At 41.7% G+C, this 27,952-nt stretch overlaps 1 protein-coding gene and 1 long non-coding RNA gene across 13 annotated transcripts in view; both read right to left on the minus strand.

Annotated features, from left to right (window-relative positions):
• The window catches only part of MAST4 (microtubule associated serine/threonine kinase family member 4), a 613,695-nt gene that overhangs the window by 336,029 nt on the left and 249,714 nt on the right, over positions 1–27,952 (minus strand). The window lies entirely within an intron of this gene.
• LOC129632945 (uncharacterized) lies at positions 2,309–4,623 on the minus strand. Its single transcript, XR_008704766.1, has 2 exons — positions 3,390–4,623; positions 2,309–2,830 (listed from the first exon to the last, which is right to left on the minus strand). It is a non-coding gene; the product is annotated as an uncharacterized LOC129632945 (long non-coding RNA).

The raw sequence follows: 27,952 nt of genomic DNA on the forward strand, positions 1-27,952 counted from the left end.
TAGATGCTGGATAAATAATTTTAAATAATTATCAAAATGACAAATGAAGCACATGTATTTAAATGAAGCATCAGCTCACCCATACCCCGTGTTTCAGTCAGAGTTTCTGCAGGAAACAGAGGGCACCCTCAGAGGAGGTGGTCTGAGAAAATTCTGACATAGGAATTACTTAGGGGGAGGGTTCCTTCACCTCCCCTAGGTCAGAAGACAAAAGGAAGAGCGCTGCTTCCAGAACCTGGAAAGGAGAGCTAGGTGTGGAGGGTCATCTGCAGAAGAGCATCCCTCCAGAGAACAGTGACTTCCATCACTTTTTCTATGTCTGCCTCCTTTCCTCCAATCATCGCTCCTCCCCTGGGCCAAACCGAACCAGACACCCCAAAGCCAGAAGGGAGATGCAGGTATCCCCTTAAGTAGGGGGATAGAGGTAGAGAGAGAGCAAGAAAGGAGCAGGGAGGATGGAGATGAAGAGAGGGGACAAGAGAGGAAGAGAAGTAGGGGAAAGGAAGGGAGAGAGGGAGGTGCAAACTCATTGGAGGCCAAAGAAAAGACAAAAGCTCCCCACTGCATCTCAGAGCACAAGTTACCAGCTGCAACCACAGGGGCAGCTTCCCTTCTCTCTCTGCTCCTTGCCAAGTTCCAGTTTATTCCCCAGCATGTGTTGTTCCACCTTCAAACCAGCCCTGGCTGTACCGACCTGGGCTGTGCGTTAGCACTGGGCATGCTGGACACACCCCTCTGAAGTCACATGGTACCTATTTTCTCTGGCTTTCGTTTCCCAGAAATGCTGAAAGGGTGAACTAGATATTATCTATGAAGCACCACATATCTAATGAAGGGGATTTTTCTTTTGTCAAGGTTTCACATTAATGTAATTTTGGTAGGTCTGCAGTGTCAAATCAAAAGAAAACCCTGGGATTGGATTTCTGATGAAATTCTTGCTTTGAATTCAAATTTACTTCCCAACACTGGCACATTTCCATTTGCCTTTTAAAGTTATTCCACATTAGGAAAGTAGAAAAGCTAGTCTGCGTCTAATCCACTACGATTCCAAGGAGAAGGGCGTTCTGGCACTCTCTGAGGGGTAGTGGGAAAAGACAAGCTGGGGGCTGGTCTCCTCCCCGTCAGTCACTCAGCCTCCCTGGACCAGCATCCCCATCTGTAACGAGGCATGATGCATCTGAACGCTTGAAATTCCAAGACCTTCTCTGAAAGTTAGCTCTATGTTGTAAAGATCAAAAATATCCAGGACATCCTGTTTTAAAAACAAGTGAATTCACTTACTGGCATCATGTCATAGTTCAGATTTCTTTCAGACTTCATAATGTGTGTGTTTTGGGAATCACAGTACTGACCTGCTATTTAGAGAATGTTTACATTTACTGCCATTCATAGAGAAATGTTTGGGTCTGAGACCGTATTATATCTGTCAACGATCCTTTGTTAGAGCATTTCAGAACATTACATATTGATTCAAATTAATGAATTTTGTGTCGAAGACCAGTTAACATATTCTACCAGTGACAATAAGTTTATGGATGTAATTACTGACTTGAGCTCCAAAAACACAGCACAATTATGCTGCAGCACATATGTCAACCCACTTAAGTCACTTCAATTTCGAAAAAAAAAAAAAATTTAATGATATCACATGCCATACTTTTTTTAATGAGAAAAATTACAAGATACCTAAATTAAGAGGACCAATTTTCCACAGGGAAGTCTGGGGGCGGGGGGTGGAATTTAAAGGTAAACCAATTTTCTGAAGGCAAAATAAAATTTTCAACTCAGCTCTGAGTTGCACCCAAAGCGAATTATTGCCGGCAAGTAATATGGTTCTGATAATTAGGCTTGATTGGGGTTTAAATTAAGCCAAGGGAAGCACTAGACTCCTCAAAGGCATTTTGATTTGTTTCATCTGTTCTAGAAGCCATGGGGAGAATGGTCAGGGGCCCAGGAAGGGGGAAGCAGCAACCTGGCTTTGTACATGAAGGTAGGAGAGAGTTTAACTGCTGTCTCTCCCCATCATCTCGTCGCTGCTTATTGCAGATTCCTGTGTGAAAGAGATGAAATGCCTACATAGACAGCTGACCATCATGACAACACTGAACACCTGATGTAACTCTGCTAACCCGTAACACAATGACAAGCCTGTGTTTTTGTTTTTTTAAAACCATAAGATGAATCACTATAAATTCTTGGGGGACAGTATATGGATGAAAGTTTATCTTGTCACTTTCATTAATAAGGTCCTGGATGCTTAGAAAACATGAACTTTTTAAACAAGTACAAAAAAAGCAAGAGCCTCATGTTCAGGTCACATTGCTGTAATTCCATTTATTGAACTCTTGAACCCAAACCCACTTTTATCTGGAGAATGTAAAATATCGAATTTTGGTTTCTCCACTAGAGTTTCCACATATTAGGCTTTGCCCTTTCGGGGTACATAGCAAGTGTGGAAGGCACCCAAACATACTGGAAAAGGTTCCCCAAGAGCCGCAGATGTTTGCATTTATAAAATGGGCATAACAGCTGCCTCCACAAGACTGAAGTCTTCAGACTATGCAACAGTTTTCCAAAGGGTATCTGTATCTTGCCATCTATTTTTATCAAATTCAAAGATAACTGAAAAGTAGTGCTACTAAAGAGTGAATTATGTGCAGCCACTGGTTTTGGAGAAGTCGGGTGAAAGCTTGTCAGCGAGTGCAATATCACATGAAATGATGATGTAAGTGCAAGTGGAAGAACATCTGATGGGGACAGGATGGCCCTTGAGCTTCTCACGCTCTTCAGGGTGAACGGCAGCAGCGGCGGTAGGATGAAGGCTGCCCTGCTGTGTAAGGGAAGCCAGGACATGAGTGTGACTGCAAGTCACAATTATCTCTTAGAACTGTACTAATAGAGCAGTAAGGTTTTGGTTTTAGTAGGTATTTACACATCCTTTATGAAACATCTCAGCATACCTGAGGTCACAGAACTTAAAAAGCCAAAGTGATAAATCAGTGCTACCTTCAATACATGGTTCAATATATTTTACTGATGGAGTACAACCAGTGAGAGATCCTTTGGGGTAGTGGATAAAAGGAAACTACGACCAATCGGCTCGGATTTGAATTTCAACTTCATGTCTTACAAGCTCTGTGATGTCAGCCACACACATTTCAAACCTCTGTATACCTTTATTTTCTCATTTGTAAAATGGGGTTAGTAAGAATGCCCACTTTATAAAGCTGTTAGGAGGATGATAGTAGTTAATTTATGTAATACGCAAGAGAATTAGGTGACAGGAAGTGCCCCATATAACTGTTAACTATTTAAAAATGTATAGTCACAAAAATATTTCCTCTCCTCTAAGGACCTTGCAATTTGATATAGACAGTAAAATATGTTACCTTGGTTTTCTGTTGTTGCAGAAGAAGACAAGTTCACACTTAGAGAAGTGTTGTTCTTAATGGAAATCACAGAGGACCCCTGATTCCTCTAGGAGTGCCTTAGATTACATATTTTTTTCAAGATTAAGTATTAAGGCCTGCGAGGTCAGTGGCTCAGTCGTGTCTGACTCTGAATCCCCATGGACTGTCGTCTGCTAGGCTGCTCTGTCCATGGGATTCTTCAGGCAAGAATACTGGAGCGAGTTGCCATTTCCTCCTCCAGGAGATCTTCCCAACACAGGGATCAAACCAGGGTCTCCTGTGTCTACTGCATTGGCAGGCAGATTTTTTTAACCACTGAGCCACCTGGGAAGCCCTAAGTATTAAGGAGTTAAAGACAGAAGTCTTACAATGTTTCTTTAAATATCTGTTTCAGCTGCATAAGATTAGCACATTTTCCTTGGCAAGGAGCACCTTTTCCTTCTTCTGCTGGAGTATTTTTTCGTCAGCAGCCTTTCTTGTTTTTCTTCCCCAAAGCTTCCTCTGCTTCTGTCTTTCTGTCGTCTGCCGGCATTCTCCCCCGGCTTTAGCACTTCCCTCCTACCACTTCCCATCCTCTCACTTCAAAAAAAACAACTTTGTTCATTGATTGTTTAGCATGTTTCCTTCCTATTTTGCATTCCCCTGGGCGACTGGGACAATCAGAGTGGAAGTACCCCGACAGCATGGGAAAGTCACTGTGTTACCAGGGGTGGACAGGGCTTGTGCAACGCGGTCAGGATACACGATGTAACGGGTAGCAAAGCACAGCCCCAGGTCTGCGGGTCAGCGACGCGGCCTTCTGCTGCTGCTCTGTAGTCACTGCTCAGCCACTTTCAGAGGTTAGTCTAGGATTTGCCTTGGAATGCAGGAACTGATAGCACCTATTGTATGCTTCTGTTAAAGGTGATTTCTTTCTGTGCAGACAGGGGATCTGAGTCATTGCTGATCCCACAAAGCCTGGAACTCTGGGGTCTAGGCTCTCGGGCTGTGTTCATTCACAAATGCTCAAAATTCTCACACAATCAACTACATGGAGTTTAAAACCGGAAGCGAAGTGGGTGGACGTTAGATGTGCAATAAATAAGCAATTCCTGAGAGCCAGCTTGATACGGTTAATAACTAATATCTATTGTTTTCCCATTCCAGGCATTTGGGGGGGAATTTGGGGGGGAATTTCTGCACCTTCATGTTCATTTCAGCGTCATTTACAATTGCTAAGACATGGAAAAAATCCAAGTGTCTATCAATGGATAAATGGATAAAGAAAATGTGATATATATCTACAATGGAATACTATTCAGCCATAAAATGGAAATCTTACCATCCATGATAACACAGATGGACCTGGAAGGCATTATGCTAACTGAAATAAGATAGAGAAAGACAAATACTGTATAATCTCACTTCCATGTGGAATCTAAAAAATGGAACTCGTAGAAACACAACGGCTTGGTGGCTGCCAGTGGCAGAGTGTGAGGGGGTAGGCAAAATGGGTGAAGGTGGTCAGATGTGCTAATTTCCAGCTGTAAATCAGTCCTGGGCATATAATGCACAGCATGGTGACCACCATTAATAACAGTGTACTAAATATTTGCAAGTGGCTAAGACTTTATTTTTCTGGGCTCCAAAATCACTGCAGATGGTGATTGCAGCCATGAAATTAAAAGACGCGTGGCTCAGAGGGTAAAGCATCTGCCTGCAATGCAGGAGACCTGGGTTCAATCCCTGGGTCAGGAAGATCCCCTGGAGAAGGAAATGGTAAACCACTCCAGTACTCTTGCCGGGAAAATCCCATGGAGGGAGGAGCCTGGTAGGCTACAGTCCATGGGATCGTAAAGAGTCAGACACGACTGAGTGACTTCACTTTCACTTTCTTTCACTTACTCCTTGGAAGGAAAGTTATGACCAACCCAGATAGCATATTCAAAACCAGAGACATTACTTTGCCAACAAAGGTCTGTCTAGTCGAGGCTATGGTTTTTCCAGTGGTCACGTATGGATGTGAGAGTTGGACTGTGAAGAAAGCTGAGCGCCGAAGAATTGATGCTTTTGAACTGTGGTGTTGGAGAAGACTCTTGAGAGTCCCTTGGACTGCAAGGAGATCCAACCAGTCCATTCTAAAGGATATCAGCCCTGGGATTTCTTTGGAAGAAATGATGCTAAAGCTGAAACTCCAGTACTTTGGCCACCTCATGCGAAGAGTTGGCTCATTGGAAAAGACTCTGATGCTGGGAGGGATTGGGGGCAGGAGGAGAAGGGGACGACAGAGGATGAAATGGCTGGATGGCATCACTGACTCGATGGATGTGAGTCTGAGTGAACTCCAGGAGTTGGTGATGGACAGGGAGGACTGGCGTGCTGCAATTTGTGGGGTCGCAGGGAGTTGGACACGACTGAGCGACTGAACTGAACTGAAGAGATTAAATCTTAAAAGTTCTCATCACAGGGGAAAAAAGTGTGTAACTGTGTGAGGTGACAAATGTTAACTAAATTTTTGGTGGCAATTATTTTACAACATGCACATATATCAAATTATTATGCTGTACAATTTAAACTAATGCAATGTATATGCTAATTAAAAAGAGAATAAATGTGCAAAAAACAGTGTAAAAGAAAAGGATGAATGAGACCTGTACAGTAAAAATTATAAAATACTTTAATGGGCACAAGTGAATATCAGAATTATAGGAGACATATACCATACATGGATGGGAAGACTCAAATGCTTCCCCAATTTATCTGAAGAGCCATCAGAATTCTAATTGAAAAATTCTAAGTATATTTGGTTTGGTGGACTTACACAAATGAGTTCTAAAAGTCATCCAGAAGTCTAAATAGTCAAAAAATATACATATCAACTCCAAATAAAAGAAGAACAAGAAGAGGGGACTTGTCCTCCAGAAGTCAAGATTTATTATAAAATTGTAGTAATTAAATCATGTGGTATTCACTGGAGAATAGTATTTACTGGAGTTAGCTAGAGAACCCCCAAACAGACTCTTACACAGATGGGAAGGGAGCAAAAAAACAACACGAGCAAAAGATACATTAGATCAGTATGGTGAAAAATCACTTTCAACCTGGAAAAATTAATTTAATTCACACTACACACCACATTAAGAAATAAATAAGAAGGATAATGAGAAACAATGTCAAAACAGAACTTTAAAAATTTTAGAAGAAAAAGTGAAGTATGAGATATTTTTATGACCTGTTTTTAGGAACCTATTTCCTACACAGTTACAAAATGCAAAACTCTCACAAAAAGATTGATAAACTAGACGGTATCAGAACTTAAGCCTTCTGAATAATGTCATAAATTTTAAAGGAGGGCTAGACTGAAATTGGGCTTCCCTGGTGGCTCATATGGTAAAGAATCTGCCTGCAATGCAGGAGACCCACCCTGAGTCAGGAATATCTCCTAGAGAAGGGAATGGCTACTCACTTCAGTATTCTTGCCTGGAGAATTCCAAGGACAGAGGAGCCTGGGGTGCTACAGTCCATGGGGCCGCAAAGAGTCACACACAACTGAGCAACTTTAACTTTCAGACTGAAATTAGATATTCCTAATATATAAAATATATAAATAGGAAAAAGGAAATAAAAACAATGGGCATAAGGTAAGACCCACAGATTAGAGAAGATGAGACCTAATGGCCACTAGACATAAAAAGATACACAACCTCTTTCAGTTCAGTTCAGTCAGTCGCTCAGCCGTGTCCAACTCTTTGTGACTCCATGAATCGCAGCACGCCAGGCCTCCCTATCCATCACCAACTCCGGGAGTTCACCCAGACTCGCGTGCATCGAGTCAGTGATGCCATCCAGCCATCTCATTCTCTGTCGTCCCCTTCTTTTCCTGCCCCCAATCCCTCCCAGCATCAGAGTCTTTTCCAATGAGTCAACTCTTTGCATGAGGTGGCCAAAGTACTGGAGCTTCAGCTTTAGCATATAATTCAAAATAAAAGAGCACAATAGTCACTTTACACCAATCAGAACAGCAAAAATCTTAAAAGTTTCAAAATACCAGGTACTGGAGGGTGTGAAGGAGAACAGCAATCTGTTGTAGAAGTGTACACTGATTAAAGCACTTTAGCAAAAATGTTAGCAGTATCTATTAGGTTGAAAACGTGTATACCATAAAACCCAGCAATTTTGCTTCTTGGCACATATCCTAAACTTCTTATACACAGGCAGCAAGAAATCCATACGTGAATAGCCACTGAAGCATTCTTATAATAGTAAAAACAAACAAACGAAAAACTAGGAACAGTTAACATCTTTATGAAGGGAAAGAATAAAGGAAACTGTGGTATATCCATAAGATGAAATACTAGTCAGGATTTTAAATGAATGAATTAAATATATTTGAATCAAGATAAATATAAGTTAAAAAAAAATTCTGGGGTGGGGGAAGCCACACAATATTTATGAGAATAAAAACCGACTGGAAATATACACACTAAAATGACGATGGGAGTCGCTTCTGGGAAGTGTGATAAGGGAACAGAGGCCTGGAGAGGAGTTCTCAGTCATGCTTCTTTTATATTCTAAGTTTTTGCTTGTTAAGATGTTCAATTGCTTTCATTAAAAACACTAAAGAAAAATGACAAGAGGAAAACATTTTTTAATTCTAGATGTCAGGTATAGAGGTATTTGCTACGTCAGTCTCTATCCTTTTAGTTACTTTATGAACTTTTCAAATTTTTTAAAAGATCACATTTAACAGCTGGCCATGTAACCGTGTAACCATAACTCTTGTCTAGGTCAATACTTCAAACAAAGACAATTTCATAAAAAGCACAATCAGAAGATCTCCCTACAACAGTGTGGGCAGAAGGGCTCCCCCTATGCAAACGCACAGTGCTGGATTCAAAATTAGATAAAAAGTAAATCAGATTTAAAATCAGGAAGACAATCAGGCAGTATGCGTCTTCCTGATACAGACAACACACAGGAACATCTAATCTCTTCCTCCGGACAGCACTGACATTGACTGGCATATGTGAGGGCAATTATAACTCTTCAAAACATCAACATCTCAGTTGTCCTTTTGTTCAAGTGGAAACAGTAAAGTAAAATAGCATAAAGCTTCCAGAAACCCCTGTACAAAGAGAGTTATCCATTTATATCCCAGGTAGCGGCCAAAGAGGTCTTTGAGCTCCCTCCTTTTCCCTCTGTGACCATCAAGGTCCACAGTCCCCAAGTGTGATCAGGCCTCTGATCAGTGTAATGGACCCAGTTGCCCTCTGCCATTGTAAGGGGCCCCAAGGGCGACCTGCAACCCCTTTCTCAGGGCCCACTCTGATCCCCTCCAACATCAGCCTCAGCTGCAGTGGGGACCCAGAGAAAGCTCAAACCTGCTGCTAATAACTTTGTCCCATTTCAAACACATCCATCAAGCATTTTTCCACTTCTGTCCCATGCATTCTGCAAGACCAGGGGAGCCTGGGAGGCCCAGAGTAAGGAGGAATCAATTCTTCTGAGACACAACCTTCAACAGAGGGGGACAGAAGCCAGAGGTGGATACCTCCAGCTTCCAGTAGGAGTCCTTCCAATGGATGACTCTGGGGGGCGCTCTTTCCATGCGTGTCTCAGGAGGTCCCGTTGTAGGGATCAGGCTTTCCTTCCACATCCTGAGACCACCTCTCAAACAACTTGCCTTTAACTTTCCACATTTCCAGCTCTGCTTTCTGTGTTAAGTGCTCAGTCATGTCCTATTCTTTGCGACCCCATGGACTGTAGCCCACCAGGCTCCTCTGTCCATGGGATTTCCCCAACAAGAATACTGGAGTGGTTTGCCATTTCCTTCTCCAGGGGATCTTCCTGACCCAGGAAGAGACCCAGGTCTCTTACGTCTGCTGCATTGGCAGGCGGATTCTTTACCACTAGTCCCACCAGTGAACCCAAATTAAGAGAACAAATACCACCTAGCCCTGCTCTGAAGGCAAGTGTTTTAATTCATGGGTTCCATTATTCTTTAAATATTTGAGGGTCAAACAGCTTGTGTACTACACTCACAAAATCAAACAGGACAAGGCCCCTGTCATTAAGGAACTCAGTCTCGTAAGGAAGAAGTCACACAAACCCACTTGGAAGAAGTGTGGCATGAGCTGAAACCAGGTGTGTAGAAGCTAACCACGTTGTGAAGTATAGGGCTTCCTGCTTCTGCCTGTGGAGGTGCTCCCAGGACACCACCCGTGTTCTCTTCTGACTATAGACCTTATCTAAAATGACCTACAGTGATCCTCAGCTCCTGGTGTTCATTCCTTTTGTAATCTCCTCCCCTTCAGAGTGGGGCTCAGTGATTTCATGTGAATGATTAGAATATGACCAAAGTAAAGAGGGGTCACTTCCAAGACTGGATCTCAGAAGACTGCTCCTGCTGATGGGAGTGAGTTGCCTCGTTGTGAGCTGACCTACGGAGAGGCCAACATGACAGGGAGCAGAAGATGGGCTCTAGACAACACTCAGTGAGGGACAGAGGCCCTTCCAATGACCTGCAAGGAGCTGAATCTTACCAATGACCACATGAGTGAGCTTGGAAGCAGTTTCTCTTCCAATCCAGCCTTGAGATGATGGCTCCAGTCAATTACCTTAATAGCCTGATTTTAGCCTTGTCAGAGATCAAGAGCTGGATCACCCTGCCAAGCTGCTCCTGGACTCCTGACCCATGAAAACTGACATAATAAATGTTTGTTGTTTGAAACTGCTATATTTGGGACTACTTGTTTCGCAGCCATACCACCGTACCAGTGTATACACTAGCTATGATTAAAAATTACCATTGATATGGATACAGTCTCAACACACATCTGATGCCTACTTCTTGTTCTTTCCCATACTCATTCAATAAGCACGCACTATGCCCTGGGCAGTGCAGACACAAAAGTTAACTTAAAAAGACACTGTCAATGCATTCTTGGAAAAGGCAAGCTTGCAAGGTTTGTGGCAAACCTCTTTATGCAACTTCACTAACTTGCTAAACTATGACTTTTCACAAATGTCTACCTTCTGCTGAGTATAATTTACTAAATATATAATTAAATGTCTTTTTTGTGTGAATGCACTTTGTGTTCGATGCAAGATACCCAAAGGTATGTCACATCTGCTCAGAACATAAGCTATATATTTAGAAAAGACTTCTGATTTTCTTCTGCACAGAAGTCCTTAACAGGAATTAGGCCTTTTCCTTCCATTCATTCAAAAACACTATTCCCACAGGCAGAAAACCCACAAAGCAGTGTGCTGGAAACCTTTATATCCAAACATTCTGTCATGTTTTCCAAATCAGCTACTTGGAGGGCTACATTCTCTGACTCTCTGATGAGGCTTGGTAGCCACTGTGCAAACCCAGCTGAAACACTTAAACATTACTGAACAATATTACTTCTGTGAGACTTCCATCTTTTGTAATAGAACTTTTCCTTTACACGTGATACTAACTAGGAAAAAACAAACTGATTTAAAAAAAAAAAAAAAGCAGGAATGTTCTCTCTCTCTCATTCATAAAATATTTCTTTAGTCCTACTTGTTTATTTTCTACAAAAATACCATTGGCTTTCCCACAGCATCACAAACAGCTCTGGGAATCAGCAGAAAACGTTAAGGGGAAGTGATTTTTCAGTGAAGAATTTAAACATACACAGACACACTTGGACCTATCAGACACATACAGCTAGAATAATTCCAGGTAGATCTTTTAGAGAGCTAACTAATGATCACACAGGTTGAGCAGCCTTTTCCAACATGCTCTATTTCTCTTCCCATTCCTACAATCCTCTTTAGCCAGCCATGGCCTGAGCAAGTTCTAACTTTCATTAGAAGCACTTCCTTGACTCTCCACCAGTGGGATAAGGCCATAAACCAAGAAATTTAAAAATAGAAAACAGTGAGGGAAGGAAGGTCACAAAAGGACTCCAGATTTACTAACCATCCTCTCTTAGACTAGCTTAGGGCTTCAACCAGAGGCTGCCCCCACTATGACAGTCTTAAGGAGAGTATGTCATTCAATTTCATCTCCCAGTTTCAGATGAGATGATACTGTAATCTTCCTCTTCATCTTATCATGTTTTCCACACACCTCTTTGCTTACTCATCAAAAGGAATACAATAGGAAGTCTATTTACACAGGGAAAATAGTTTATACTTTGTTAGGTATCTTTTGAAAAGAATAGTTAACCTGTATCTTTGCAACTTCTGTAAATTTCCTGCACATAATTGAGTGCTATGAATCTTCACTGCAATATTTTCCATATAAAAGGAAATTCCTGTGTTTCTGATGTTGGGGGAAAAAAAAGAGTACAAATTAATGTATTTCAGCTATGCAAAATATCTTTCAGTCCAGTCCCTCTCCCCAAATCACTTTGAAGTTAAAAAAAGAAAAAAGACCAGACCATAGTTTAGGGGATAAGTGTAAATTATGAAGCCAAAGAAACACAGGTTTGTACCCACAAAACAAGCCTGATTATGTCAGCACAATCATTATCTCAGATGTTTATTGAACATCTGAGCCTCACTCTCCTCTTCTAGAAAATAAGGTCAATAATGCCTCAACAGGTCCTCTCAAGGATCATAGCCAATACACATGAAATGTCCAGCACAGCAGCTAATATTGAGTAGCATTCACTATACGATGGAAGGTTATTATCATGTATTTCCAAAATATTTCACCACATTGAGGATATTGCTCAAAATGTTAATGGAAATTATTATTATTATTGGTTAAAAAACAGGAGACGTGTAGCCCGAGTCAGATAACCTCACTGGGCCACCCGGGGATCAGAATAGGTAGTCCTCCAGGACTTCTCCAGCCCTAAAATAAACAATGCAATGAAATCAGGTACTACTTAGCAAGTTTGAAAACAGTCAAAGGAAGGTAGAGATATGAACTGTTCTTAAAAAGAATTATTCACGGTTACTAATGCCGACCTTCAGAAGGAAATCTGCACCAAAGTAAGACTGTGCAAAGAGATGCTCAACAGAGAGAAAGGGTGGACACATTATAATAATCCAGTGATATGTGGAGCTAATAAAAACAAAAAGGGTTTTAGATATGTAGCCCCAGGTTTTTAAAACATTAAGAAAATGGTGACTCTAAAGAGTCATTTCCCCAGGAGTGAAGGAGACAGCAAGCTGGAACAGTATCTTACACAAATTAAACTGTCCTTTAAGAGCAATGGCCAGCACGAAAAAGAATGCATCCAAGCCTACTTGCAGCCTCCTTATGGCCCCGGCCATGGGGTGTTAAATTTTGCGTAACAAAAATTTGTAACTAACGGGTTGGTTCAAATTGCCTGGCAGGCTCATCAATTAGACTGCTGCCCCTGCCCCTCTCCTATTAAACCCTAGTTAAGGAGATGCTTTACTGGGTTCTTTTTCTCTTCTCCAAGCCTTTCTGCCAAGTCTTTATGTAGATACATATAAATAGATAGATAAATAGACAGACAAGATTATGGTTCTTACACAGAAAAAAGTGGGGCCAAGATGGAATACTGTGCTAAAATCCCATTTGTTTTTAGAATGAAGCTACATCATTCTAAATTATAAAAGACTGAGGTTACCATCTATGGGGAAATGTTCAGCATGCACTGAGTATAAATACTGCCTAAGCAGCCTCTACTGGCAAGAGAAACTCTTTCCCCATTCCAAAAGAAGATTCTTCCCACTGGACGCAATTTTGTGATGTGTTTAAAAGAGAAAAAATAAAAACGCTTATATTAGGTTCTTTGTAAAAAAATTTTTGAGGCCTTAGGTTTGATAGAAATCACAAACAAAAGATTCTAAGGTTAGTTCTGGTCTACAGATATGCTCTGTTTAGGGTTTTTAAATAAAAATGGAATCTGAATGCCGTTTAGTAAGGATTAAGCTCTGCGTGCTGACCACAGGCCCCATGACTCCCTAGTGGCCTTTACATATGGACCTTCTGTGTCTACTGCCTGAGGGCATTTTGGTTTGCCTTTATTCTCCTAAAATATAAACAGCTAAGAAATCATACATATTTGAAGTCTAGTAAACGAGGGGTAGCAACAACTTGGGACAGATTTTCATTTTAAGTTAAATCAGAAGCCTCACTCAAGGATATTAATGAAGTTTCTGAAATGGAATCATTTCTGCTAGGCAAGGACCAGTTTTTTATTTAAAATGTTATTGTTTAGTCCATCGCCAGAGGAAAGGATAAAGAAGAAGTGGTATGTACCTACAATGGAATATTGGTGGTGGTGCTGGTTTAGTTGCTCCGTTGTGTCTGACTCTTGCGACCCCATGGACTGGAGCCTGCCAGGCTCCTCTGTCCATGGGATTCTCCAGGCAAGAATACTGGAGTGGGTTGCCATTTCCTTCTCAGCCATTAAAAAGAATGGAATAATGCCATTTTCCGCAACATGGATGAATCTAGAGATTACCATGTTGAGTGAAGTCAGACAGAGAAAGACAAATATCATATGATATTACTTATACGTGGAATCTAAAAAGATGATACAAAATGAACTTATTTACAAAAGAGAACTATATCCATAGACACAGAAAAGATACTTACGGTTACCAAAGGGGAAAGAAGGGGATAAATTAGGAACTTGGGATTAACATATACACGCGATACCCAACAAGGACCCACTGTATAGCACTGGGAACTACATTCAATATTTCATAATAACCTATAAGGGGAACGAATCTGAAAAAGAATATATCACTTTGCTGTACACCTGAAACTAAGACAACATTGTAAATAAACTATACTTCCAACAAAAAAGATAACATTTAAAAGTCCAAGGAGACCACACAAAAGAACTCAAGCATCTGCTATGCACAGCACACTAGAATGAAGACTATACATGCAAACACCTTGATTCTGATATTCACTATTTTGGTAACTTGAGTTCAGTAACTTTATTTCCTTAAAAGTCAATATTATTAGCCAGAAGATGAAGAAATTAAGCTAGACTAAATCTAAGTTTTCTCTCTTGGACTTGAAATTCTATGATCCTCTAATTCAAAGCACCTCATGCATTAGCTGTTGAACAAAAAGAAACTTTTTTTTTTTTTTTTACAGAAAAGCTCTAAACCTGGACCCTAGTAAAGTGTCAGAGGCAGGGAAAGGCGAATCAGGCAAATTCCTTACTTGGACTCCTGCGTGAGAACAGAGACAGAACTCTAGAATTTATCGTTTTTACTCAGGCTGATGTAACCACTATAAATAATTGCCTCATGCCTGTGAGGTCATATGCTTTCTGCCAAGGACCCCATTAACATCGGAACAGACCTTGAAAGATTCTCCTTTACTTCACACATAGCTTTTATCAAATTCTATTTCTTTTTTTAAACTTCCCATTCTGATGGTAAAAATGGATCAAATAGGTTCACAAATGAATGACGCAAAAACACAAAGAGTTAAAACCGTGTGTAACCCTTGGAGATAACAGACACGATTGATCATTTACCACAGTCTGACTGTGTCCTGGGGATCTAAGAGGACCAAAACAATTCTCTTAATCTCAAGAAGTTTAGGGCTTTCCTGGTGGCTCATTGGTGAAGAATCTGCCTGCCAATGCAAGAGACACAGGTTCGATCCCTGGTAGGGAAAGATTTCACATGCCACAAAGCAACTCAGCCCGTGGGACACAAATATGGACCCAGTGCTCTAGAGCCCAGGAGCCGCAACTCCTGAGCCCACACGCTGCAACTCCCGAAGCCTGTGTACCCCAGAGCCTGGGCTCTGCAAGGAGAGAAGCCACTGTGATGAGAAGCCCCAGTACTACAGAGAAGGGATCCCCTCCTTGCCACCAGAGAGAAGCCTGCACAGCAACAAAGACCCAGCAAAGCCAACAGACAAATAAAAATTATATATATATATATATATATATATATATTTTAAAAGAAGTTTACAGACACGTGGGGTGGAGAGAGACAATAAGGGTTGGAATTATGATGAGGTCTGACAAGAGCTGAGGTAGGCGGTAGGGACCTGCAGAGGCACAGGTACCCTGGGCTTGGGCATTTAGAAAGGAAGGTTGCTGCTGTGGGGGGCGGGGGAAATTAAGTCCAAATAAACTAGAAAAACGAAGAGGTGGATTAAATGAGAAAGAGTGAAGGGAGGCGGGGCAGGGAGGAGTGGAACGGAGAAGAGAGGGAGGCGCAGGAAAGGGAAGGTGGGGGATGGTGGGGGAAGCAGGATGCTGGAGGAGATCGGGGCAGTCAAGGCAGCCAGAGGGGCAGCTGTGATTCCCCGCTGAAGCTCTGATAAAAGATCTGGGCTTCTGCTGCTCCCTAAGCCTCCGCCTGTAGGCTAGGAAGCAGAATGGAGTAAACTGGGCAAAGTTAAACAGAACCCTCAAGATATCCATCAACTCTGCTTTCGGGTCAACCTGTAGGCTACAGAGGCCCAGTCTGGCTACATCACAAGTCAAAGATGCCCAAAAGAACCAAACGGGAACGCAGAACGGGAACACTCCTGTCTACCCCAATTACTTTCACCGAGTCAGAGAGGTTTCTTAGTTTGCTGGGGCTATCGACCCTCCTCCAAATCTCACCACATCAACTCATGATGTGAAAAGACCACAAAGCTGGGGTGGGCAGAAGGAACCTCAGCCACCTCTACTCTGCCATATCCGATGCAGCTTTCTGCTAGGAACATGCCAACCACGCCAGCAGCCTGCCCTATGTGTATAAATGCTGTAGCCACAGACATACATGTGGCTTGGCAAGAGCATCTGTGGAGCTGGATCTTCAGTCATGAGCACAAATCTGAGAATATTTCATAAAGTTTATGCACTAACGAAACAGGAAAACTGGGAAGAACTGATGGAAAAGAAATGGAGAATAAAAAACCATCATTAGGCAGGATTTCCTGTTCCACACATCCTAATCCCCTCATAACTGCATCTAATAACCAACAGATGTGAACAATTATTTACAGCAGAAATGACAAAAGGCAATAAACCTTTATGCTGACTTGCCACATCAGCTATCTATCATTGTCAAATCATTTAGGGTAAAAATTAAAATAACTTTTAGGTTAACTGATCATTGGTGAAGTCATGCCTAATAATTCTTTAGTTGTTAAACAACTACAAATACCTGCCTGCTTTTAAGAGGTTATCACAGTAAGAACACAAACATACTAATCCTTCAAAGAAGAAAATATTTCATTGTCATGGCAAATGCCAATGAAATAAATTTTCATTTCTTAAGTATCATCTCTTGTGCATTTTCAAATATCTTCATAAGGAAATTATATATTAAACCACATTTACATTGTAAAATAACAAAAGTAAGATATCTTTGCAGAAGAAAGAAAGCAAGATATTTCAGGGGAGAAAGAGAATAAATTTATTTTGGCATCAAAATAAAAGTTTCAAAATATTGACAAGGAAAAACTGCTATCTTAAGCAAATGGCAACTAAAACTCACCAAGTAATGAGGATGCTTTTCATTCCAAGTAACAAACTACTCAGTTCAAAGCAGCATAAGTAATATAAAAGGGCTACCCACTGGTGGGACTGAAAAGTCCAGTGAGAGATTTTGCTTCAGACCGTGTTTGATTCAGCAGCCTGAATCAAACTGTTAAGGACCTGGTTTCTTTGCGTCCTATGGTCCTACTTGTAACGGTACAGCTGATTTCCTAAAGCATGCTTTGTTTATACACCCCAAAGAGTTTTAAGCTACTCCTCTGGCTGTGCATTTCCTAATTAACGCCCAGCAAGAAGGAGCATCTTTGCCTCACCATTAACCAATAAGCGAAGAGAAGCTCACTCTGCTGGACTCAGTTTAGGTCTCATGTCATTGCTACATTCACTACGGTCCATGCAACAGAATATGCTGATGGGCCCAGTCCACATGACACGCTCTCCTAGACACGGACCCACATCAGCTGTTCCAAAACCATGTACAAATCAGGGGATGCTAAGAAGAAGCAAATGAGGAACGAATGTCAGGGAGGTACCACATCTTCTAATTCAAGAAGACCTCAATTTGGATAAGTCATACAAAGCTATAGGTTCCAACTCAAAATTATTTCTGTAATAATATTAATAACTGTTCTTAAATACCCTTTTATCTCCATGAGCTCATTGGATGTCTTTCATACTATCTTCCAAGAACTAAAATGACCTTACATAGCAACTAAAATTTTAATCTATCGTTTTGCCTTATCCACCTCTCCCTGTTTACAAACAGATTTTTCATACATCAACTAGTTTAAGAAATCTTTCTAGGATTCCAAAGAATGTTCTGGGGGTTTTAAACCAAAATATACCTTTTTGATACAAGCATACAGTTTGTAATTATGGATTACCTCTATTTTCTTTAAGACCCAATTCACTAATCCCTAGCAACAATTTCATGGACCAAGATAGCCTGCCTCTTAGAACAATGGACATTATTTCACCCAGCCTATCATGAATAAAATGCCCAGAACCACTATCTAAGCCTACAGTTACAAAAATACAACATAATGTTAGCCCCTCACAGCCACTGGAGAGTATGGATGAATGGAACTCATTACTATGTCTATCCAGCAAAGCACCTTACCATGGACACCCATCTCTGGGCTTCCATATTATCATGTTATTCTTGCTACTGAACTTGTTACAGTATTCTACTGAACTTGTCACAGTAGATGATAATTATACTTGGGCTGTCTTGCCCACCTCAGAGAAGCAAAAAAAAAAAGTCATAATCCATTAAGAGTGTGGTTGAACCACCTAGACTGAATCTAGGCATTTAGATTTGAAGCCAGGTTCTGCAACTTAGTAACTTTAAGAGCCAGAAAGGCTAGTTAACCACCCAGTGCTCCCCTCTGAGAACTGAGGATAACAGTACCTTTCTCAAGGGGGCGATGTAGAAGTGAAATGAATTGACACACAAAGCACTCAGAAGCTGGTAAATGTGTATAACAGTTATAACTCTTCTGCTGCTGTGCTGTGCTCAGTCACGTCTGACTCTTTGTGACCCCATGGACTGTATCCCACAGTAGCCCACAGGCTTCTCTGTCCATGGGATTTTCCTGGCAAGAATACTGGAGTGCGTTGCCCTGCTGCTGCTGCTGCTGCTAAGTCGCTTCAGTTGTGTCCGACTCTGTGCGACCCCATAGACGGCAGCCCAACAGGCTCCCCCGTCCCTGGAATTCTCCAGGCAAGAATACTGGAGTGGGTTGCCATTTCCTTCTCCAATGCATGAAAGTGAAAAGTGAAAGTGAAGTCGCTCAGTTGTGTCCGACTCTTAGCGACCCCATGGACTGCAGCCCACCAGGCTCCTCCATCCATGGGATTTTCCAGGCAAAAGTACTGGAGTGGGGTGCCCTAGCTTTGCACAAATTAAAAGTACATAGTAAATATCTTTGGATAAAGAAATCCAAAGAAACTTTCTCAAATTAAATCAGTATTCTTATACTATATCCAAAGCGATGCTGTTTTTAAGGAAACAGGAAAGAAGAAAGAAGACTGAGTGTGTGCCTGAAGGTTTAAAAGGTCATAGTCCCTAACTGGGAAAACCTAGGGAGAAAACTGCAAAAAGCGGAAACCAACAGCCCATAACCAACACAGACACACACACACACACAGGACTGACTGAGACCAGTTGTTAGAGATGAATGTCAGACTTCACACCAGTTTTCAGTTTAGAACAACTTAAGGAAAGCATCTGACAATGACGGGAAGGACTATTATAATGAAAGACACTCCGCTGGTGCGGAGGCAGGAAATGACGCCGCCCCTGTTCACCATCAGCTCTGCTCACCCCAGCATATCCACTGAAACGGATCTGAGGGCCTGGGGGAAAGGGCTGAAAACTGAGATAACTCATCAAAGAAATAGAGTATCCAGTCACAGTAACGTGTGCAACTCTTTTCTGTGCCAAGCATGGACACTGATAGACCCTGGCTCAATTTTGTGTCATAATTCTCATGAACATTTGCTGTTTTCCCAGAACTGACCTTCCTTGCTTGGAAATTACAGAACCTTCAAGAGTGCTAAGAGAATAAAGAACTAATCAACCATTTTCCTATTGCTCCCCAAAAGTGGCAGCTTAATTCTAACCATCACCAATATTCCTCTATGAGGACACAAGGCTTAATGAGGATTGCAAGTAAGCCTATGTGCTTTCTTCCAAACACAGTGCGAGGCAGGCAGCCTTTCATACACTGATATCAGAAAAAGCTGGAGCCAGCATCCAGGGGCAGCAGGCAGGAAGCTGGGTAGGAGGGCTCTGGATCTGCCCACAAAAATCATTCTCTCCAGTGTCATCGGTGACGTGACCACACCTTAGGGGAAAAATAAAGGACCATTGAAAGTATTAACTGTTCCAGGAAGGCTAAGATGCAGAGCAGATCAAATGACAGAGTAACTGCCTTGCTGACACATTATATTCTTTCAAAGTACCAGACAAATGGAAAGTGGTGGATGACTGCTTTGAAAATATAGGTGAACGGACAGCACAGAAAAAGGTCTCGTTTTCAGGACCACCAGTGTGACAGCTATCAAACAAAGAAAAAATGCTTTGACATCAGTGGTATATCTCAGGGGAGCTTTGTAGGCAGCAGATACTAAAGATTCAGGCTTTTGGGGGGGCAAGACACCAAAAGGAGCTTGTGAGTTCTTAACCCATTTACACAGAGTAGATTTGAATAAAAACAGCTGTAGATAAGGCAATGACATAGGTGTATATATATAAATGCATATACACAGACACACACAAGAACTCATTTTAAGTGTTGCATTTCAAATTATTTTGATTGGGTAAAGTTGTCTAGGCTAGTGTGGCACTGGAGATGTAAAGTTTCATTCATGAAATTTTAAATAATGGTGATAAGATTTATCTAGGCACACCAGCAGAACCTAAATATATAGCACATGAATAATAGAATGTGCATGAATTTTGAATGCTTATTTTTCAGAAGAAAACAAAGAACTGCATGTGTGAATTCTTAGAGCCTCTAAGTGTAGCCTGTATTTGCATTTCAATAGCTTGCAAGGTAAGCTCTGTGAAATTGGTCAAATGTATAGACTCTCATCTCGCCTCCACCCCAAATCAGTCAATTAGCTTCTAGAGAAAGAAGCATATAGAAGCTAATACCCAGCAGCTCAAAACCTATTCCAGCTGATACAGATCAAAATAGATTCAAAGCAAGTATGTTGAGGACACAGGCTTTCTACAGAACAAATTCTGGGTAAGAAGCATACAATGCCAGGAGCTAAGCGCTGCTGTGGTCAGAGAACACACACACAGAAATGAAACGGACAAGGCAGTACACAGCAAATGAGGAAAACAGGCACATCTTAGAAGATTTACAGCCAACACATCAGAACGTTTTCCAGAAGGCAAAAAAGTTAAGTTTAGCAAATTTTGTCCATTTAAAACAAAGGCATTTTTGAAGCCACTCTGCTACACTGATTAATACAGACATGCTATAAATGAGCCGCCCCTGTCATTCCACATTCCACCTCAATCCATGCATTCTAATCCTAAATCCCTTCTAATTAGCATTTTTTCAATCCTCCCATCCAAAGCCTTCACTGACTCCACATTAGCTACTCCTTCATCTTTACAAATTTTCTTATTTTAAAGGAGTTATTTTTTTTAATGCCCACAAGAGCAAAAGTATAAAACACAGACATTATATATGTGAATGATGTTATCAATATATGTCTTTTGCACTGCAGCACTTTGGTTCCTTCATTTTCTGAAAAGCTACTTGCACTAAGTCCCCACTCGCCAAGCCATGGTTGGTGCCATGGACTGGGTGTCCCCGACCCCTGCCCCGCACAAATTCATCTGTTGAATGCTGAAGCCTTAATGTGACTGTATTTGGAGGTGGAGCATTTGGGAGGTAATTAGGGTGAGACTGGGTCACGATGGTGGGGTCCTCAAGACAGTCCCTTATAAAAAGGAAGAGACATGAGAAAAGAGGAAGAGACACGAAATCTCTACACTGGGATGAGGGCTCTCATCACTTTAACCTCGGACTCCCACCCTGCAGAGCCATAAGAAACACATGTCTACTGTCTCAGTCACCCCGTCTGTCACTCTGTTAGAGCAGCCTCAACTGACAGATACTTGCCTCCCTTTGCTGTAATTCTTTAATAATTCTACCAGGTAGGTGTTGGTATCCACACGTAGTAGGAAAGGAAACTAAGCCTCAGAAAAAATTTAACCTGCTCCAGAGTCACATGGGCTTCCCAGGTGGCGTTAGTGGTAAAGAACCCACCTGGCAATGCAGGAGACATAAGAGACTCAAGTTCAATCCCTGGGTCAGGAAGATCCCCTGGAGGAGGGCATGGCAACCCACTCCAGTATTCTTGCCTGGAGAATCCCCTGGACAGAGGAAACTGGTGGGCTACAGACCATGGGGTCTCAGAGAGTCGGACAAGACTGAAGTGACTTAGTACGCAGAATCCTTTGCTAGGATGTGGTAAAGTCACGTGGAGCAAGGCAAACAGAGGCGGAGGAAGGCTCACCTGCCTAGAAACTCAGTAACTACTATCCGCTTGAAGCTGCTCAAAGTAACTGACATGCATACATCTTACTTTTATAATATTCCTGGGAGTTAAGTGATATTCTCATTTTACTGAGAAAAACCTAAAATTTAGAAGTGAGAAGCATGCCCAGGAGAGTCGAGCCAGCAGGTGGTGGATCAACATTCTCACAGAAGTCTAAAACGCCTCCTCTCTTAACCCCACAACACAAGCCTGCCCCCAGTAAGAGTCATTGCCACACCGTGCTCGGTAACAAGTCCCCACACAACTAGCGACTACCGACAATGACCATTTGCAGGTCTGCAGGTAGACTCTGGGGTTGTTGGACCTGGCTTCTGGCTGCAGGTTTATATAGGTCAACTCTACCAGAGTGCATTCTGGGACCCAGGCTAAGTGGGCAGTGGCTACCCAGGGCAAGGCCTCTCCTGATAGATCACCGAACAACAGTATATTTCAACCTCTGCTTGGGACACATTCCTGAAGTTCAGTAAGACACAGAGCTGAGCCCAAAGTTAAGAGAGGGAAAGCATCTCTGCAGGCCATGAGGCCATGAGACTGGGGCAAGGGAATGAATGTATCCTTCTGTTCAGAGGAGTGAAAAGTTAAGAGCTTAATTGAATCTATCACACTACCCAATTCAACTTGTATTTACCATAAAGCCTTTTGGTTTGGATAGCTAAACAGTTAAAGGAAAATGAACCTATGAGCATAAAAATTTATATTTGGAATAAAGTTTTAGTGGAAAAGTGTAAATAGCCAAATCAATGTTATTATTCCATCTTCACCTATATGACAATGCTAAAATTGAGAGAAGAGGCAGTTAGAAAATAAAAAGCTATCAATATCTCATAATGAAAAATATCACTATGATGAAAATCCTATAAAATGAAATATTTCTAGACCAAGCTGTTATCTCACTAACTTTGAGCAATAAGCTAAAACAAATCCATTAAAAAATAGCTAACATTTTCTACAATTACTTTGAGCTCATCATAATACATTCTATTCTACCTCTAACTCCTCACCACTTTACTGAGAGTTTGCATGTCCTCAATATACTAAATTACCAGGCAGGAACTCAAAAAGTGCTGCAGTTAATAAAGTTAAGCCTGGATCTTCATTTGTCACCAAAATGAAAAAAACAAAAGTTCAGTTTTTAATCAATGTTATTTGTTTGTGTACACACACACAAACTGAAAACAGTGTGTCAGAAAATTGATAAAATTGTACATTTGCCTTGTGTCTTTCTTGGTTGAACCCTCATCCTCAATTACAGATATTTCATTCAAATGTAACAAAAATCTTGCTTGGATTTGATGTAATCTCACTCAGGTTTTAAATTCACTTGCCGTTTCAAGCAATATGGCACCCACCTCATCATCTTCATTTAAGAATGAATTGCTTTTTCCATTACAGCCTCCAGTTTGAGATATTTCATTTTGCCTTTTCAAAATTGTATTGGAATGAGACTGGTAGGCAAGTTGTCAAAGTTGAAAGCAATTTGCAAAAAAAAAAAAAAAAAAAATACAAAAAAAGCACACACATCTTCAAAATTGGATACATTATTTTCAAGGCCTGACACTAAACTATAAAACTACTTTGCTCTGTGTGTAATTTTAACCAGTCCTGCAAAATAAGTGTTAAAATACACATTGTGGTAATTCTTGAAAACTAGTCTAACAGAAACCTATGACTCTAAGAGAACTGGCTTCTCTCTTTATTCACGGCCTAGTTCAATTAATTATTTAAAGGGGATGAATTTAGAATCTATATCTAGACTTGACCTCTCCAGAAGTTTCAGCCCATACATCCATCTGCTTTCTGAGCCTCTCTACCTAAAAACTTCCACAGATGCTGCAAACTCAAGATGCACAGAACCAACTAACCACCTTCTCACCATCCACATCATTTGCTTCTAGTTATGCCTGAAACCTGGGAGTCACCTCCAGCTCCTTGCATTTTTTTTTTTTCTCAAGCAGGTCATCAAGTCCTGTTAACGGTACCTCCAGTTGCCTTGTCTTTACATCCACTGCCAACATCTCGACCCAGCAGCAGCATCGCTCACCTCCCATTTTTAACTTCCTAGCTGTTCTTGGCTTCTTCCCAAGCATTCTTCACTAATGCTTACAGTTGGTAAAATATTTCTGTGCCTTACTTGAAATCTTAGTGGCTTCCTACTGTTAAAGTCCAAATCCTCCAATATGGCATCATTTTGGGGACTCTGCTCATCACTTTCTGCTTCTCACATGCACTATTTTGCAGCACCTTGAAAAGGATGCACCTTGTATAACCACCACACCTTTGCACACGCTGCCGTTTACCCTGCCTGGAATGCCCTTCTTGCCCAGTGGGTACCTGTTCACCCGACATCATCTGGCAGAAACAGCCCCGTCTACACACAGCCTTCCCAGCTTCCTGCAGCAGTGGGGGCACCCGCTACCTCCAGCATCCATGCACCACAGCTGGCATCGGTTATGGAACTTGCTGTTACAGGAATTGCTGTCTGTCTCTCCCACCATGCTATACACCCCTCACAGATCAGTACCATACTCCACTCATTTCTAAATTGGTAGAGACTGATAAAGGTGCAATTGTGTACATTTAAGGAGATCCAACCAGTCCATCCTAAAGGAGATCAGTCCTGGGTGTTCACTGGAAGGAATGATGCTGAAGCTGAAACTCCAATACTTTGGCCACCTCATGCAAAGAGTTGACTCATTGGAAAAGACTCTGATGCTGGGAGGGATTGGGGGCAGGAGGAGAAGGGGACGACAGAGGATGAGATGGCTGGATGGCATCACTGACTCGATGGACGTGAGTTTGAGTGAACTCCGGGAGTTGGTGATGGACGGGGAGGCCTGGCGTGCTGCGATTCATGGGGTCGCAAAGAGTTGGACACGACTGAGTGACAGAACTGAACTGAAAGACACAGCACTCAGTTCTCTGACACAAGCCTGTTCAATATATGCTGTTGCTGCTGTTATGATGCATACCGTTCGTTATACATTAATTTAAAGGAAGCCAGAGAATGGAATTTTTCTTGACTGCTTGAAACAAAAGCATTTGCATTCACAATCTAAGTAAATAGCAAATATTTTGAGAACTCAAGCACATACCTTTAGGAAGACTATCTGTCCATGATAAGGCCTCTGATAAATCACAAGCGTTTGCTGTCTCTACATTAGAACACTTCAAGGGGCAAAGCAACTGTCTTACCATGCCCTGGAGGTAGTTTCCTATTGCAAAACCATGGAGCATGTTCCAGCAATCTAAAAAAAATGTAAAACTGCACCTGGATACCACCAGTACCCTGGGTCCTTTAGGGGTAATGATCCAGGGTTGCCTCCAGCCACACCACGGTAAGAATTGTCCCCCAAGGTGAGTTAGTTAATAGTCTGAGCTCTCACATGACTACCTTTGCCATTATTTGAGAAGTCAAGAGACAAATACAATGAGTGCACACTATGCACCTCTCCATAAAAATAAAACCCAGCCTCACTGGAAGAAAGAAGGCAAGGCCCCGACATCTTAAAGGTTGTCAAGCCTTTCATTTGGGGGATACAGAAGTGGTACGTGCCATGACTTAGGAGTTCCTTGAACACATGACCCCTTAGGAGCAGTGAGTCTCAAGCCTGGCTGCACACCATCAAGAGACGCTCATTCAACTGATGTGGACTGCGCTGAGGTCCTAGGGTTCAGAAAGTTCTCCAGGTGGTTCAAAAGTACAGCCTCACTGAACCGTGGTCCTAGGTTTTGGAGCAAAGGAACACACAGAACTGATTTACTTTTCTCGATTCCAAAAGGATGCACAAGATACAAAACAGACTTTAAGAGCTTTTCATTGATGGTACTGAGTGGAATAAAGTTTTTTCTTAGACAATAAAGCAAATAAATTAAAGTGACCCCAAAAGCCACTTTTTAAACTGATTATAAAAGCAATACATGCTTACCATAGAAGAGTTAAAGGTAAAAAATTCTTATGGCATCACCATCAATATATAATGAGCTAACATTTTAGTATACTTTCTCATACTATTTTAGGTGATGATAATGAAGAAAAAAATAGGTTCTTAATAAATGTTAGATATGATAGACATGTTTTAGCCTTTTCATACCTCATTTTAATTCATTCTCAACAATTCCACAAGTAAGTGTATTTTATTGGTGAAGAATTAACTAGCCTGACTCATACAGCGAAGTGGCAAAGATGGTCTTAAATACTCCAAAACCCACACACGTGCTTTCCTTCCATCCCATAGGGCTATCCTACACACACACACACACACACACACACACACACACACACATAGAATTGTACATACACTATCTGCTTTGGCCCAGAGGATAATGTATGTCAATCCTCATCCCAATCCCCAAGAAGGGTAGTACCAAAGAATGTGCTAACCATTGGACAATTGCACTCGTCTCCCATGCTAATAAGATCATGCTTAAAATCTTGCATGCTAGGCTTCAGCATCAGAGAAGGCAATGGCAACCCACTCCAGTACTCTTGCCTGGAGAATCCCATGGACGGAGGAGCCTGGTAGGCTACAGTCCACGGGGTCACAAAGAGTCTGACACGACTGAGTGACTTCACTTTCACTTTTCACTTTCACGCATTGGAGAAGGAAATGGCAACCCACTCCAGTGTTCTTGCCTGGAGAATCCCAGGGACGGGGGAGCCTCGTGGGCTGCCGTCTATAGGGTCGCACAGAGTCGGACATGACTGAAGTGACTTAGCAGCAGCAGCAGCAGGCTTCAGCATTATGCAAACCAAGAACTTCCAGATGTTAAAGCTGGGTTTAGAAAAGGAAGAGGAATAAGAAATCAAATTGCCAACATTTGCTGGATTATAGAGAAAGCAAGGGAATTTCAGAAAAACATCCATCTCTGTTTCATCAACTAAGCTCTTAGAGCAATGGGAATACCAGACCATCTTACTGGTCTCCTGAGAAACCTCTATGTGGATCAAGAAGCAACAGTTAACACCCTGTATGGAACAACTGATTGGTTCAAGATCAAGAAAGGAGTACAACAGGGCTGTCTGCTGTCACCCTGTTTGTTTAACCTATATGTGGAGCATATACATGGGCTGGATGAGTTACAAGCTGGGAATCAAGATAGGTGGGAAAAATAACAACCTCAGATATGTGGATGATACCACTCTAATGGTAGAAAGCAAAGAGGAACTAAAGAACCTCTTGATGCGGGTGAAGTAGGAGAGTGAAAGAGCCAGTTTCAGATTAAATATTTAAAAAACTAAGATCATGGCATCTGGCCCCATTGCTCTTGTACTTAGTCCCCATTACTTCATGGCAAACACAGGGGGAAAAAGTGGAAGTAGTGACAGATCTCCTCTTCTTTGGCTCCAAAATCACCACAGACGGTGACTGCAGCCATGTAATCAGAAGACAACTGTTTCTTGACAGGAAAGTGATGACAAACCAAGACAGTGTGTTGAAAAGCAGAGACATTTACTCTGCCGACAAAGGTCCGTATAGTCAAGGCCATGGCTATAGTCAAGACCACAAGGCTTCCCAGTGGTCACGTATGGTTGTGAGACCTGGACTGTAAAGAAGGCAGAATGTCAAAGAATTGATGCCTTCAGACTATGGTGCTGGAGAAGACTCCTGAAAGTCCCTTGGACAGCAAGGAGATCAACCCTAAAGGAAATCCTAAAGGAAATCAGTCCTGAATATTCACTGGAAGGACTGATGCTAAAGCTGAAGCTCCAGTATTTTGGTCATCTGATGTGAACAGATGAGTCACTGGAAAAGTCCCTGATGCTGGGAAAGATCGAGGGCAGAAGGAGAAGCAGGTATCAGAGGATGAGATGGCTGGACAGCATCACCAATGCAGTAAACATGAACTTGGGCAAACTCCAGGAGATGGTGAAGGAAAGGGAAGACTGGTGTGCTGCAGTCCATGGGGATGCAAAGACTTGGACACGATTGGGTGGGTGACTGAACAATAACAACATACATTATGTATGTTATAGTACATAGTATAGTAACCTCTTCTTTTCCTTGACATTATTGTCAACCTTTTGCCCATATCACTAAATATTTGTCAAAA

This window comes from Bubalus kerabau, chromosome 18, assembly GCF_029407905.1.
Source record: "Bubalus kerabau isolate K-KA32 ecotype Philippines breed swamp buffalo chromosome 18, PCC_UOA_SB_1v2, whole genome shotgun sequence".
Taxonomy (NCBI): Eukaryota; Metazoa; Chordata; class Mammalia; order Artiodactyla; family Bovidae; genus Bubalus; species Bubalus kerabau.